Source organism: Molossus molossus, unplaced genomic scaffold (genome assembly GCF_014108415.1).
Source record: "Molossus molossus isolate mMolMol1 unplaced genomic scaffold, mMolMol1.p scaffold_m16_p_17, whole genome shotgun sequence".
NCBI classification, from domain to species: domain Eukaryota; kingdom Metazoa; phylum Chordata; class Mammalia; order Chiroptera; family Molossidae; genus Molossus; species Molossus molossus.
This window is the reverse complement of record NW_023425352.1, coordinates 30,204,499-30,217,947: the sequence shown is the minus strand read 5'-3', so window position 1 is coordinate 30,217,947 and position 13,449 is coordinate 30,204,499. Positions and strand designations below refer to the sequence as shown.

At 41.8% G+C, this 13,449-nt stretch overlaps 1 pseudogene; it reads left to right on the top strand.

Annotated features, from left to right (window-relative positions):
• Window positions 1-1,263: 1,263 nt before the first annotated feature.
• LOC118632716 lies at window positions 1,264-7,427 on the top strand (annotated as a pseudogene).
• Window positions 7,428-13,449: the final 6,022 nt, after the last annotated feature.

Here is a 13,449-nt window from a genome sequence, read left to right as displayed (position 1 = left end):
CTCATTGAATACACTTCTGGAAATTCGATCTGCTCACAGGAGGTGGACAGTGATCAGAGTGTCTCTTTACCACCTTGTGGTGTTCTCCCTGTGTACATGCCTCTGCGTTCAATTTTCCCCTTTCTATAAGCATACCAGTCATATCATCTTAGCTAATTAAATCTGTAATGACCCCAGTTCCAAATAAGGTCATATTCTGAGGTTTTGGGAGTTAGTAAGTCGACATATGAATTTGGGGGAGGACATAATTCAACCCATAACACCTCTAAGCATTGTGTTTCCTTGGTCTCATCCTTAGCTGTCCCTGAGAAGTTTCATCTAAATCCATGATTTTTAACTACTGCACCACCTCTACAGTGAAGAGAGATATCCAAAGACATAAGAATTTTTTTTCTTTAAAAAAATGTTTTTTATTTATAGAGCAAGAGGGAGAGAGGGAGGAAGAAAGAGAGAGAGAGAAACATTGATGTGAGAGAGACACATCATGTGGTCGCCACCCACACGACCCCAACCGGGTTTGGGACAAACTGCAACTGAGGTATGTGCCCTTAGCGGGAACCGAACCTGGACCTCTCTGGTTCACGGGCCGACGCTCCAACCACTGAGCCAAACCGGCCAGGGCAACATAACAATTTTTAAAACATGCAATACTTGACTATTTAGCCAGGGGCACTGCCCTCTTTTCCCTTAGATTTTTAAATAAAAAAACAACAGCAGCCAATACAACAGTAGCCATCTGGGGTGAATGAATCAAAGTCATACCTATTTTTTTTTTTTTGTCAGATTGGCAAAAAATATATGTTTTGGTGTGCCCAGAATTTTAGTAATTAGTTTCTGTGTGCCGTGAAATGAAAAAGGTCGAAAATCACTGTTCTAACCTAATCCTCTCCTACTGAATTCTGGAGGGATGGGGCCAATTAGCCAGTGGATATATTTGGAGATTCACAGGTCTTGTTAAATTTATAGTGTCCCACACTGAATTTATCTTTTCCTCAGAGCTGCTCCTTCTCCTGAGTTTCCTGTCTCAGAGATGGTCTCCGCCATCCATCCGGCTCCTCCAGCCCACCCTGGAAACGACCCCGGAGGCTGGCTCTAGCTTACCACCTCCCACCCTCCTCCAGTCACCAAGTCCTGTCAGCTCCACTTCTCCCATTGCTACTGCACAGCTCAGGTTCTGTCTTCTCCCCCTCCTACCGCTTCCTTGGTTTAATTTACATCTCTTTTAACTTGACTAATATTGACAAGAACCTCTCTGATGTAGAAATGGGCAAGTGTATGAAACCCGGGAAGGCGGTCCCCATCCTGGCAGGACGCTCCTGCACTACCCTGGATGTGAAGTGGTCTTCATGAAGAACACTGATGATGACACCTGACTGTGTCACTGCAGCCATGCTCTTGTGGCTGAAATTGGCGGCTGCCATGGGCAAGGACAAAACTGCCAAGAGGTCAAAGTCTTTTGTGAAAGTCTATCACTGTCACCTCATGCTCACAAGGTACTCCGTGGATATTCCCTTGGACAAAACTGTAATCAACAAGAACATCTTTAGAGACCCTGCTCTGGAATGTAAGGCCCGATATGAGGCCAAAGTCAAGTTCAAAGAGAGGTACAAAAGCAGCAAGAACAAATGGTCCTCCAGAAGCTACAGTTTTATTTGTTTATTTATTTTATTTTATCCTCACGCGAGGACATTTTTCCATTTTTTGTTCAGATAGAGTGGCGGGGGGGAGAGACATCAACGTGAAAGGGACACATCGAGTGTTTGCCACCCACACAACCCAACCAGGGCCGGGGACAAACTGCAACCGAGGTACATGCCCTTTGTGGGAACCGAACCCCGGTCTCTCTGGACCGCTGAGCCAAACCGGCCAGGGCAGAAGCTGCAGTTTTAGATCTTTCTTTTGTTTCAGTCATTAAAAATTCAAAATGAATAAATAATAATGACAATAACAAGCATGTATTGAGTGCTTAACTGTGTGCCAGGCCCTTAGATAAGATCCTTTCTAGTCTTATCACTCTTTAATCCATTCTGATTCCAGAACAACCTTTATAAACACAAATGTAGGAGGTATATTTAGTCCCCAAATTCAGATGATCAAGAAAAATACAAATTTTTTCTTATAATCCAACTTAATGATTATTTTAAACTTTCATTTTATTTGATGGCAGTAAACATAATCTCAGATAATTCTGAGTAAATAAGTAATTCCTGCACTGCCCTTTTTAATTTATAATTTCTTAATATTTTAATTCTTACTACTGCTGCTGCTACTATTACTACTACTATTGAGACTGTCATCATTTTCTTGGCAGCATCGTTTTCCAATATATGAATGTATCACATCTTTTAGCCAGTTTTCTATTTATGAAACTTTAGATCATTAGCAGTCTTTTGGGATTACAAAATCTTTGTGATACATCTTTGCATAAATGTTCCAGTATAACTGTTGGATAAATTCCCTGAAATGGAAATCCCAGTTCAAAGGGTATATACATTTAAAATTTTGATAGCTATTGCTATGTTATCCTCCAAAGAGCCCGTACCAATTTATACTCCCACAAATATGAAAATGCCTGTTTCCCCTGATCAGCACCAACAGTGGGCATTATAAAACTTTTAAGAATTCTCTGTATTTTATCTTAATTATATTTTTAACCCCTTATCCCCACTGAACTTAACACGAACATCTTTTCATTTAAATAAATATTCATCACTCCAGATGTACTTTTGGGAGGTTTATTTCTAGTTACAAACCTATAATACCACACTAGACAGAATCTTTTTAAAATTTAAAGTAAGATGTTTCTGACAAATAATTCTTAGGTGGATTCTATGCCCTAGAATAAATACTAAGCCAAGAGTCTAAGCCAGCCATGTCCCAAAGAAATATAATGTGAACTACAAATACAGTTATATATGTAATTTTAGATTTTCTAACAACCATGTTAAAAAAGTGAAAAGAAACAGATACAGTTAATTCAATAATATATTTTAACCCAATAGAGTCAAATAGTATCATTTCAATATATAATCAATATAAAATTATTTATGAGACATTTTACGTTCTCTCTTTTTTTTTTTTTTATCCTCACCCGAGGACATTTTTCCATTTTTTTGTACAGATAGAGTGGGAGGAAGAAAGAGAGAGGGAAACATCGATGTGAAAGGGACACATTGAGTGGCTGCCACCCGCACGACCAATCATGGCCGGGGACAAACCGCAACAGAGGTACATGCCCTTAGCGGGAACCGAACCCGGGTCTCTCCGGACCGCAGGTGGATGCTCTAACCGCTGAGCCAAACTGGCCAGGGCTACATTCTCTTTTTGTTCTAAGTCTTCTAAATCCAGTGTGTTTGACACTCACAGCACATTTCAGTTCAACAGGCTGCATTTCAGGTCCTCAGCTACTGTACTGGACAGCACAGATCAGCAGTGGTAAAGAAACTTCCCAGTGTGGAGAAGCTACAACTAACACCCGAATAGCTTAAAATTGCACAAGCCCGCTCGCCTAGTTTTTGGAAGCCAAGTTCAATGCCTTTTAGAGAGAAGGTACTTAAAGTTTATTTTTCTAATTGAGTTATTTTTATTTTTTTAATTGAATGTTCATACTTGTTTTATGTAGATATGGTCAAAATACCTCATTGTAGCAATGAATCATTTTGTTAGTCATGAAACAAAAAAACAATTCATACATTTTACTTTGTTTCTCAGAAATGAGAGATGTTTTAAGAATGTGTTTTCATAAGATTTGCCAAAATTTTTCATTGCACAATAGCTTTTGTCCCCCCTCTTCCTTTTGGACAATTGTTGAGTTGATGTAGCTTTTAAGATAGGTAAGAACAGATGTGTTGACTCAGTTTGGGAAGGTAAAAACAATTTTACTTGAACAGAAGCCCTCAGAGAAATGACAGTATCCCAGGGGTGTCTGAAATCCAATTTTAGGAAATCATGTATCTTCAGTGGACTTTGTGATTGGATTAAGAGCCAGCAAAGCTTGGGCAAACTCTGACAGTCCTCCAAATATCACAATGCAGTATTAGGACCAAACTCCCTAACTAGGCATTTTAAACGAGGATTTATATTTTAATTATATGCTCAAAATTTGCCCCCACAATTGGCCCATTAGGGAATTGTCAATCCCATTTACTTCTCTTTAATATTAGTGCTCCAAAATCTACCAAATTATGGGAAGGAAAGTGTTCTGTGAAGTTATGTAAGTGCTTTATAATGTGATGTGAGAAATAAATTATTTTCATTATAATGATATTAATGTTTAGTTCAGACCTGGAGGACCTAACACATTAGAAATGGACCTGGAGAATGCTAGCTGGAACAGCCCCAGATGCCACCTCATTCAATCCAATCCATTCCTCTTACAAATGAAAAACTAGACTCTGAGAGGCAGAGACACTTGCTTAAATCACAGCTACTCAGAGGTCTAGATTTCAGGCTTCCTGATGCCTGGACCAATAGTTCTACTTAGTATGAATTACAGCATTATAATTTACTGAGCACCTGCTGAGTGTTAGACTCTGGGCTAAGTGCTTTTCATAGATGTCAACAATTTACAAAATCCTTGCAGTATAAAGAATTTCAAATTTAAAACAAACAAAAATCATCACTCTTCTCTAACAATTTGTTTCTTGAAGTTCTGTTTGCTTTCTTAAACAGAAGTTGCTGACGCACCAGCCATTCTCCACGTCCAGAATCAAGTCTGCAAAGGACCCCTAGGTCTATGCCCCTGGGCTGTGTTTGGATAGTTAAATAAGCAATCACTTATTCACAACTCAAGCCCAATATATTTCTATTAAGGCTTCAGAGAGGTTTTTTTCTCTTTTCCTTCTTTAGTTTGTTCACTAACGACTTCTTCCCTTTCTTCTTTCCTTCCTTCCTATTCTAGAAGTCAGGTGTTAAAACCATTTTCTCCTGAGATGCCAAACTCTTTTTGATTTGTCTTGGACATATAGAAAGCTGGAAATGCAAGGGCCTTAGGCATCATTTGAAGGGATCCTCCTTCAGAGAGGATCTTATCTGAGCTCAGCTAAATGAAATTACACACAGGTCAGAAGGCTACCACATAGCAGGAATGAAATCAACCCCAAGTGGAAAGCCATCAGAATAGCAGAGCTATACTGTCTGACTGGCTCTGGAGGTGCCATCCTTTTGTAATAACATAATTCAATTTCAAAGAAACAAGGCCTTACTTGAAGGAGTCTAGGATCCACTGCCAGGAGCCTCAGAATGAAAAGCAAATCTATAATCATACCCTGCACTTCAAAATCCCTAGAGCTGAGGGCCAGGTAGCCAGGCAGCTTATACAAAATAGGTCATCAGAGACACAAGGGGTCAGAACCTGGAAATGCGTACAAGAGGAGGAAATAGAATTCTTATTAACCTGTGCCTTAAAGCTCTTTAAATCAGTTGATGGTGGAATAAGACCAAGACTAACAAGACTTAAAGAGGGAAAACTTGAAACTGGTTTTGTACTTTGGAAGCCCAGGTTTCCAGACCCACCATCCTCAGTGCCAGGCTGGTGAAGTTCTCGATCCCTGCATGCTGACTTTCCCATCCCAGTGACTGCGGCAAAGGAATCTCCGAAGACCATTTCTGGGCCTTTGTTTCTTTTCTTGTAAAACAAGAGAATTGGTCCATATGGCCAACCTCTCTATAAGAACCATGAGATCTCTATCATCACATTAAAATAATAAAATGACATGTGATTCAATTGCTTGTTCACTTTTTATCACCCTGATTTTTCCCACCCCATTTTGTGGCTTGGCTGATGTGGCTGAATTTAGAGGAATACTTTATGCTCTAAATTACTTGTAAGAATTTTATCTCACAATTTCCCCCCGAAAATGTTACGGCTGCTGCATTGTCTGGGAGACCCTTGCCTAGCAGAGCAGACGCTGGAAGCAGATCACTATTAGAGGCCAGCAGTGTTAGTGGAACAGTCCCCACTGTGTTCAGAATACATTCAAACTCAAGGCCTCACCCGATCTGGCTCCTCTGTACTTTCTAGGCTTATGTCACACCCTTTCTCTTCTTATTTAATTTATTCTGGACACACAGGTCTTGCTTTCGTTTCTTGAAGGCACCAAGCTCTTTTCCACCCCAGGACCTTCATCTAGGCCATTTTCTGTGCTGGAGCATCCTTCCCTCACTCTCCGTCTGCTTGGATGGTCCAGGCCTGAGTATCACATCATCAGGGAAGTCTTCGCTGGCCACCCCATCGAACCTAAAATCAGCCCACCCTTCCTTTTCTCCTCCCAGCACCCAATGTAATTGGTGATTTCCATATATTTGCACATTTACTTCAATATTTGCTCCTGAGCTAGACTGGAAAGAGAAAGCAGGAGCTATCTTTTTCCTAGCACATAGTAGGCACTCAAATAATTGCTAAATGAGTGAATCAATTAATGCATTCACAGAAAATTCCCAGCACACTGAGCCCTTATTGGTTGTTTAATTAGGACACAACTTATGAGAACACTTAGTGAAATTGTCACTTTGACCCTGTTTAGGTATTGTGAAAATCGCTATTGGTCCTTCTGTTAAGTTGGCAGCTATTCCAATGTATGTTTATTCAGACTGAATCGACCTCTTTAATGACTCAGTGGGAACACCATTGAGCCAGTTAATGCAACCTCAATTCTCTCAATCTGAATTCTTGGTAAACTGCAGGGAAGTTCTCCCCGCCAAGAAGATATCTGAGATTTTTGAGTTTAAACTAAAATATCCTTAAGAGAGAAAATCAAGTGAATCTCAAATGATTGATTTTGTCCATGAATAAAAGTCAGAATTAAGTCCTGTGTGGAATTACTATATTACAGTCAGCTGATTGCAATCAGATTTGCTTAGCTGTTGCTGGGACCACACGAAAAGCGGATTCTTTATTAAGAACGGAATAGTTCCTTTTAAATTCTGTAGCAGTCATGTCTCTTTCTCTCTTTTTTTTTTTCCCTTCCAGTCCATGGAAAGTGTTATCTCAGGCAGCTTTGTGCAGGAAGTTGGGTTTATCACTTCCTCTCAGTTGCAGTTTGTCTAGGACTTAACTACATGCTATCAGATTACATCAAAATGTAGGCCTTTGTGTGTTTAACTCATCAAAGGAGTGGACCCTCAGGACTTGATAGCACTTCGCTGCATACGCAGCCATGTAGCAAAACAAAGCCTATCTAACCAGGACAGGACCAGCTCTGTTGTGCGGCAGCGCCGCAGGCTCGAGCTTGCAGAAACCGACGGGTTTCAGGTGTCTGCAGTGTTTCACTTCTTGTTTTTATATTTATCTCTTTTTTAGAATTGCAGTCATTCGCCTGGTTATGTGCAAGGAAGGAAGCCAAATATTACCTACAGGGGAGGAGACAAGGTCGCTCCAATCCACGGTGTCAGCTGGAGGCAGCAATAACCTTTACTCATCATCTTGATGTTCATTCGGGAACTCCAGTCGCTGCTGTCACAGTCTGGCCTTTGGAGCTGGCCATCCAGGGGGTTGGGCTCTGCTGTTTCCTGGCTGTGTGTCCTAGGGCAAGTTATTGCACCTCTCTGAGCTTCACCTTCCCCAGCTGATAATGGAGGAAATAATGACACCTGCCTCGTAGCCTTATGCTATGGAATACATGATATGAATTAAATCATGTGTGAACTGTGCTTCTAGAATAGGCTGCGCTCGCCATCGGAGGGATATCAGTATTGTCAATCCCGACGGTACGGTCAGCCACACTCGCTGGCAGAGTCCCAGCCTGGCTGAAGTTTCTCAGGCTGCACTTCCACCTCTGGGGCCTTGTGGCTATTTTCTTCTGCCTGGAGTTCCCTCTTCTCTGTGGTGGGCTGGCAGCCAGATGGTGCCTCTATTGGCAGCCACAGGAAGCCAATGCAACTGTGAAGTAATACTTCTGCCCCAGGGCTGGCTCCGCCCTGTTGACCAAGGTTTTTTTTCAATCTGCTCAGCCAACTCCTTTTAATGCCTTGCCTAAAAAGGACTTCTTACCCAGCTCTACGGCCCGGGGAAATGGCTGACTGCCCCAGTGGCTTCGGACAAACAGCTCTGGGCGATAGAAATGGCAAAGGCGACTTCCTCCCAGCTCAATGCTTCAGGAGTTTGGGGGGTACCATCTTGCAGCAGCTCTCCAATGTGATGCTTATTTACCAAAATCAGATCTCAAAAGAGGGAAAAGTCTTGCTTCTGTAAAATCCCTTTTGAGCCACTGGAATATAATGAGGCACTCTTTTAAAACATTATTTGCATTAAGGCAGTATGCAAACTTTCACAGGCTTCTGACCGGAAATACATTAAGTTACACCTAAAAAACGGAATAGTCTAAGAAGGTAAATGTTTTTTCTTTTTCTTTTTTTAAGATCTGAAACCATTTGAAATAGGAAATTGAAACAAGCCTAGTGCTCTATTGCTTTTTTATACCCGGGCTATTCACTGATGGCTTCCTACCTCCATTCTAGCCTCCGAGGTGGCAGATGTCCTGTGAGCTACACTTTGCTTCAGCTGTTCAGAGAATCATTCAGAGCCACTGGCCACCCTTCATTCAGTGCCACCTGTCTTTGAGTTGGTGGCGGAGTTTCTGCCCTGTGAATTCTGCCGCTCTGTTTGGCTCCTTGGGTTGAGTTCTTTGGCTATCTCTTTAGCTTTCGTCTCTGGATGCTGCGCCTAGAACTCCCCTTCATGGCCACAGGAACAGCCTCACCTCACCTTCAGGCCCTACACAGGAGACAGGTTCCAGGCTAGATCCTGCATGGTGGGCTCCTTGTTATCCGGGAAGAGAGTTCAGACATTTGCTATAACCCTCTTGGGAGAGTTGTGAATGCTAAGGGAAGAACAGCTCTTTCTGGAGACTGATGAGATTAAAAATCAATTTTTTTTTTTTCTAATTGCAAAAGCAATAAATGTACACATATGTACTCCTAAACACAGAAATGTATAAAATTTAAAATTAAAGGCCCTCATATCAACCTCCTTGTGATAATTCTTTGTTATATAGTAGTTGAGATTGATTTCAGTGCACGTAAAAGCATTTTACTTAAAAAAAGAGAGAGAACAGAATGCATAACTACTCTTCTGAAACTTGCATGTTTTCTTTAACACTCTATCTTGGACAGATTCACATGTCAGTATGCACGAATTTACCCCATTATTTTGCGTGATTGTGGCTGTTCCACAGTAGAATGGACTATAATTTATTTACTCAATTCCTTACTGATGGACCTTGGACTGTTTTAGATTTTGTTGTTTTTTGGCTTAACAAACAGTGTAGTACTTGAACATCTGTCTGTAAACATCTTTCTGTTTATGTGTGAGTATTTCTTTAGAATTTTTGGGTTAAAGGGTATGCACATTAAAAATTTTAATAAACATTACTAAATTGCATACCAGTTTGCAATCTACTCCGAAACTGAGAAGTCCTGTGTCTTTAAACACTTATCAACTGTAGTATTACCAAATTTTAGAAATCTAATGAATAAATAAATTATATTCATTTGTTTCTCTTATTATTAGTGAAGTGGAACATGTTTTAAGATGTTTTTTGGCCGTGTTTCCTCTTATGTGAGTTTTCTGTTTGTATCCTTTATTCAGTTTTCTGTCAAGTTGTCTTTCTTATTGACCCATGCATCAGTTAGGATGTTTTGGGCTATAATTACAGATTGCTTAGTAAAATGTGGCTTATATTTATTATTTACTATGTTCTATAATACAGTCTGGAGGCAGGGTATTCCAGAGTTGGGCAGTGGCTTGAGAATCTTGGCATAGACTCTTTTTTCTGCTGTGCTCAACTTGTCCTCTTGTGGTTTCAGGGTGGCTGACATAGTTCCAGTTATCACATTCTAGACAACTGTCTTCAAAGGCCTCTCATCTCCTAGCCCAAATCTCCAAGCTTCTCTTTTGATCATGGAGGAAAAGTCCTCCTAGCAGCTCAGTTGTAGACATCTCCCCCCACCCAGGTCCATTGGCCAGGATTGGGTCACATGTCCCTTTGCAGGCTGAGATGCCCACACAGCTGCCATTTTAAATGAGATTTTCCAGCCCTGGCCAGTTTGGCTCAGCGCTTAGAGCATCGGCCTGCGGTCTGGAGAGACCCGGGTTTGGTTCCCGCTAAGGGCACGTACTTCGGTTGCAGTTTGTCCCCGGCCTTGGTTGGTCGTGCGGGTGGCAGCCACTCGATGTGTCCCTTCACGTCGATGTTTCTCTCTCTCTCTCTCCCTTCCTCTCTCTCCCTCCCACTCTATCTGTACAAAAAAATGGAAAAAATATCCTCGGGTGAGGATTAAAAAAAAAAAAAAAAAAAAATGAGATTTTCCATGTTGTCTCCTGATTCGTTGAAGCAGGGAAATGCAACTTGATTATAGGGCAACAATTTGAATTTAGGGGCAAATGCTATACCCGAAATATAAGATTGTTCTTGGCTTTCCATGACATGACATATCTTTAAAGGCTCAGTGTATGACTTGGGCATGGGTATTCCAACCCCTTAATATTCGACCAGACTCAGTAAGTCATAATATTCTGATTAGCCCCCTATAGCAGGATAAACCCATGACTTTCTTCTCTGGGCAGCCAGAGATAGTAGGACTACACCTGGTCTGTGTGGCCTTCTTAAGCCAGTTGGGATCTGCTGGCAGATTCTCTGGCCCTCCCCAGATGAGAAGAGGGAGATTGGTTTCTTAGTGGCCCATGAGTGGCTATAACAATATCGACTTTTTAAAATGGATCTGACTGAAGCAATGAGCAGTTATAACCTTTTTTACCCCCTTTGGGGTAGGGCTCTCCCCTTTTCTCCCTACTGGGCATAGAGAGGATGGGGGAGGGGGGGTAACAGTTACAGCTTATTTTTACTTCATTTCCGTGAGTCAGCAGTCTCAGAGAAACCTGATCTCAGTCATACTTTTGTTACTAGAAAATTATCCTTCAATCAGACTAAGAGGCCTCCTCAGTCTCACCTTCTGTACTCTGAGTCTCACTGGCATCTTCTGGGTACCAAGGCTCTGGATTTTATAAAACTAACCTATGGACATAGAAGGCTGAGATCCAGGATCACTGAGCTGATTTTTATCTTTCTCCCTTGATCTATTCTAATTTTCTCTAGCTTGACAACCCCAAAATGAATGTTCAAACATCAGCCCTTTCTTCTTCCTGCCTTCTCCTATTGCCTACCTCATGACAAGCACAATAGTCACAGTGATATCTAAACTTGGTGATTATTAGGCTAAAGAAGGTATTCATTTTCATTTTTGACCATAGGGAATCCTGGACAACTATGATTTAATTTTAACCCTCATTATTTTATGTTTTGGGATGCTATTGTACATGAATTTAACATTTTTTATTTCTAATATTTTGATGCTGATATATAGAAATACAACTGCTTTTTGTATGTTGGCTTTGTGTCCTTTGATCTTGCTATTGGTTTTACTAGCTTTCTGGGTATATTCCTTAGGATTTTCTACATATATGGTCATGTTGTCTGTGCATAAAGATAGTTTTACTTCTTCCTTTCAGATCTGGAGGGAAAGGCTCCAGGAGGATGTAACTCCATGGGCAGCCAGCTTGATGAGATTTCAGATCTGCTCACCCTTTGACTAGGCTGCCTCCAACAATAACAAACCTGTCTGGACTTCCAGTCAAAACGGCAGGTAGGTAAATGAGGCACTCACATCTTCCCCAAACCATATCAAAATTACAACAAAACTACAGAATAACCGTCATTCAGAACGGCCTGAAATCTAGCTGAATAGAAATCCTATAACTAGGGATTTAAAGAAGAAGCCACGTAGAACGGGGTAGGAGGGACAGAGATGTGGAAGGGCTGGTTCCACACCTACGTAAAAATCAGGAGGGACACCTTGGCCGTGGAAGTCCCCCCTGAGAAGTGAGAAGTCCCAGCCCCACACCAGGCCCCCAAGCCCAGGGTTGCAGGGCTGGGAAGAGAAGCCCCATAACTTCTGGCTGTGAAAACCAGAAGGGATTGAGGCTGAGAGTAATGGAGCATGGCTGGAGTCCCAGGCAGTTTCTCTTAAAGGGGCCACACACGGACTTATTCAGACTCACTGCCTTGAGCTCCAGCACTGAAATAGAAGCTTGAAAGGCACCAGAGACATATGGGGGAAAACTAGATCAGCTGGCATCAGGATGAGAGCTGTGGAGGGCAGCTTTCTGCCAGACAAAAGTGCTAGCAGAAGCCATTGTTCCTTTGATGAGGCTTCCCCCAAACAGAGCCAGAAGGTGTGTGCCTTATCCGAGTCTCCATCAACCTGGCTAAAACTGTTCACCCCGCCTTGGTGCTTCCTTGAGACCCTGTCCCCCCAACTAGTGGGCCCACCCAAGCTGTTTCCAGTGGCTTTTCCATACAAATGACCTGTCTTGGCTCATGATTCAGACTTTCTTAAAATCGCTCAAATAAGCAGTAACTGGCTTCAGCAGGCCCCCACACTTATCACTACATGACCCCAGGCCCAGGACTAGCAGCAGCTGGCCTTGGTTCACAGGTTGGCCTTGCCTGGACACCTCCAAGCCCCGAACAAGTAGTAGCCATCTGTAGATCGCTTTGTAGCTCATGCCAGGTAGCCGTGGGCAGAACACAGGAGGCAGCTGACCTTGGCCTGCACCTCCTGGGAGGCCCCAGAGCCAGTGCACCCAGTGGACGGCTTTAGACCACATCAAAGCACCGCTCAACCACCTCCACAAGTGACACACTCAAGGGTCGGACTCAGTTGGGCACCAGAGACCTGTTGAAGTGAGTCTTCACTATATTACCTATAATTATTAACTTTATATTTCTGAATTTCTTCCTCTCATATTCTTTCTGTAATCACTTGCGATTCATTATTGGGCTTGAATGAATCTACACATTTATGATCTTTGAAAGTAGTAATTTACCTCTTATTTCTCCTTAATATTTAGTCAACAGTGTGATTAATATGCCCAGAAAATACCTTGTGCCATCCTAGCCTGAATTCAAGGGAGTGAATATAAGTTGAATGTGTCTAGAATCATAGTGTTAGAGCCTTAATGGATGTTAGAGACCAGCTTCTTCAAGTCTTTTTATTTAGAGATGAACAAACTGACATAGCAGAGATAAGAAATTTGCCCCAAACCCATAGGAAAGTATATGTAGATATTAATATTTCCTCATTTCTGGAAAATAATTTTTATATGTTTTTATTTTTTTAGAGAGAGAAAGGGGGAGAGAGATAGAAACGTCCATGTGAGAGAGAAACATCCATCAGCTGCCTCCCGCACCCCCTTACTAGGGATCAAGCCCACAACCTGGGCATGTGCCCTGACTGGGAATTGAACTGGGACCTCTCAGTCCCTGGGAAGACACTCAATCCATTGAGCCACACCAGCCAGGCAGTAAAATACTTTTTTTGAGGCAAAATTTATATAACATAGACATCAAAATTACAACTAAACTACAGAACATCCATCATTCAGAACTGCCT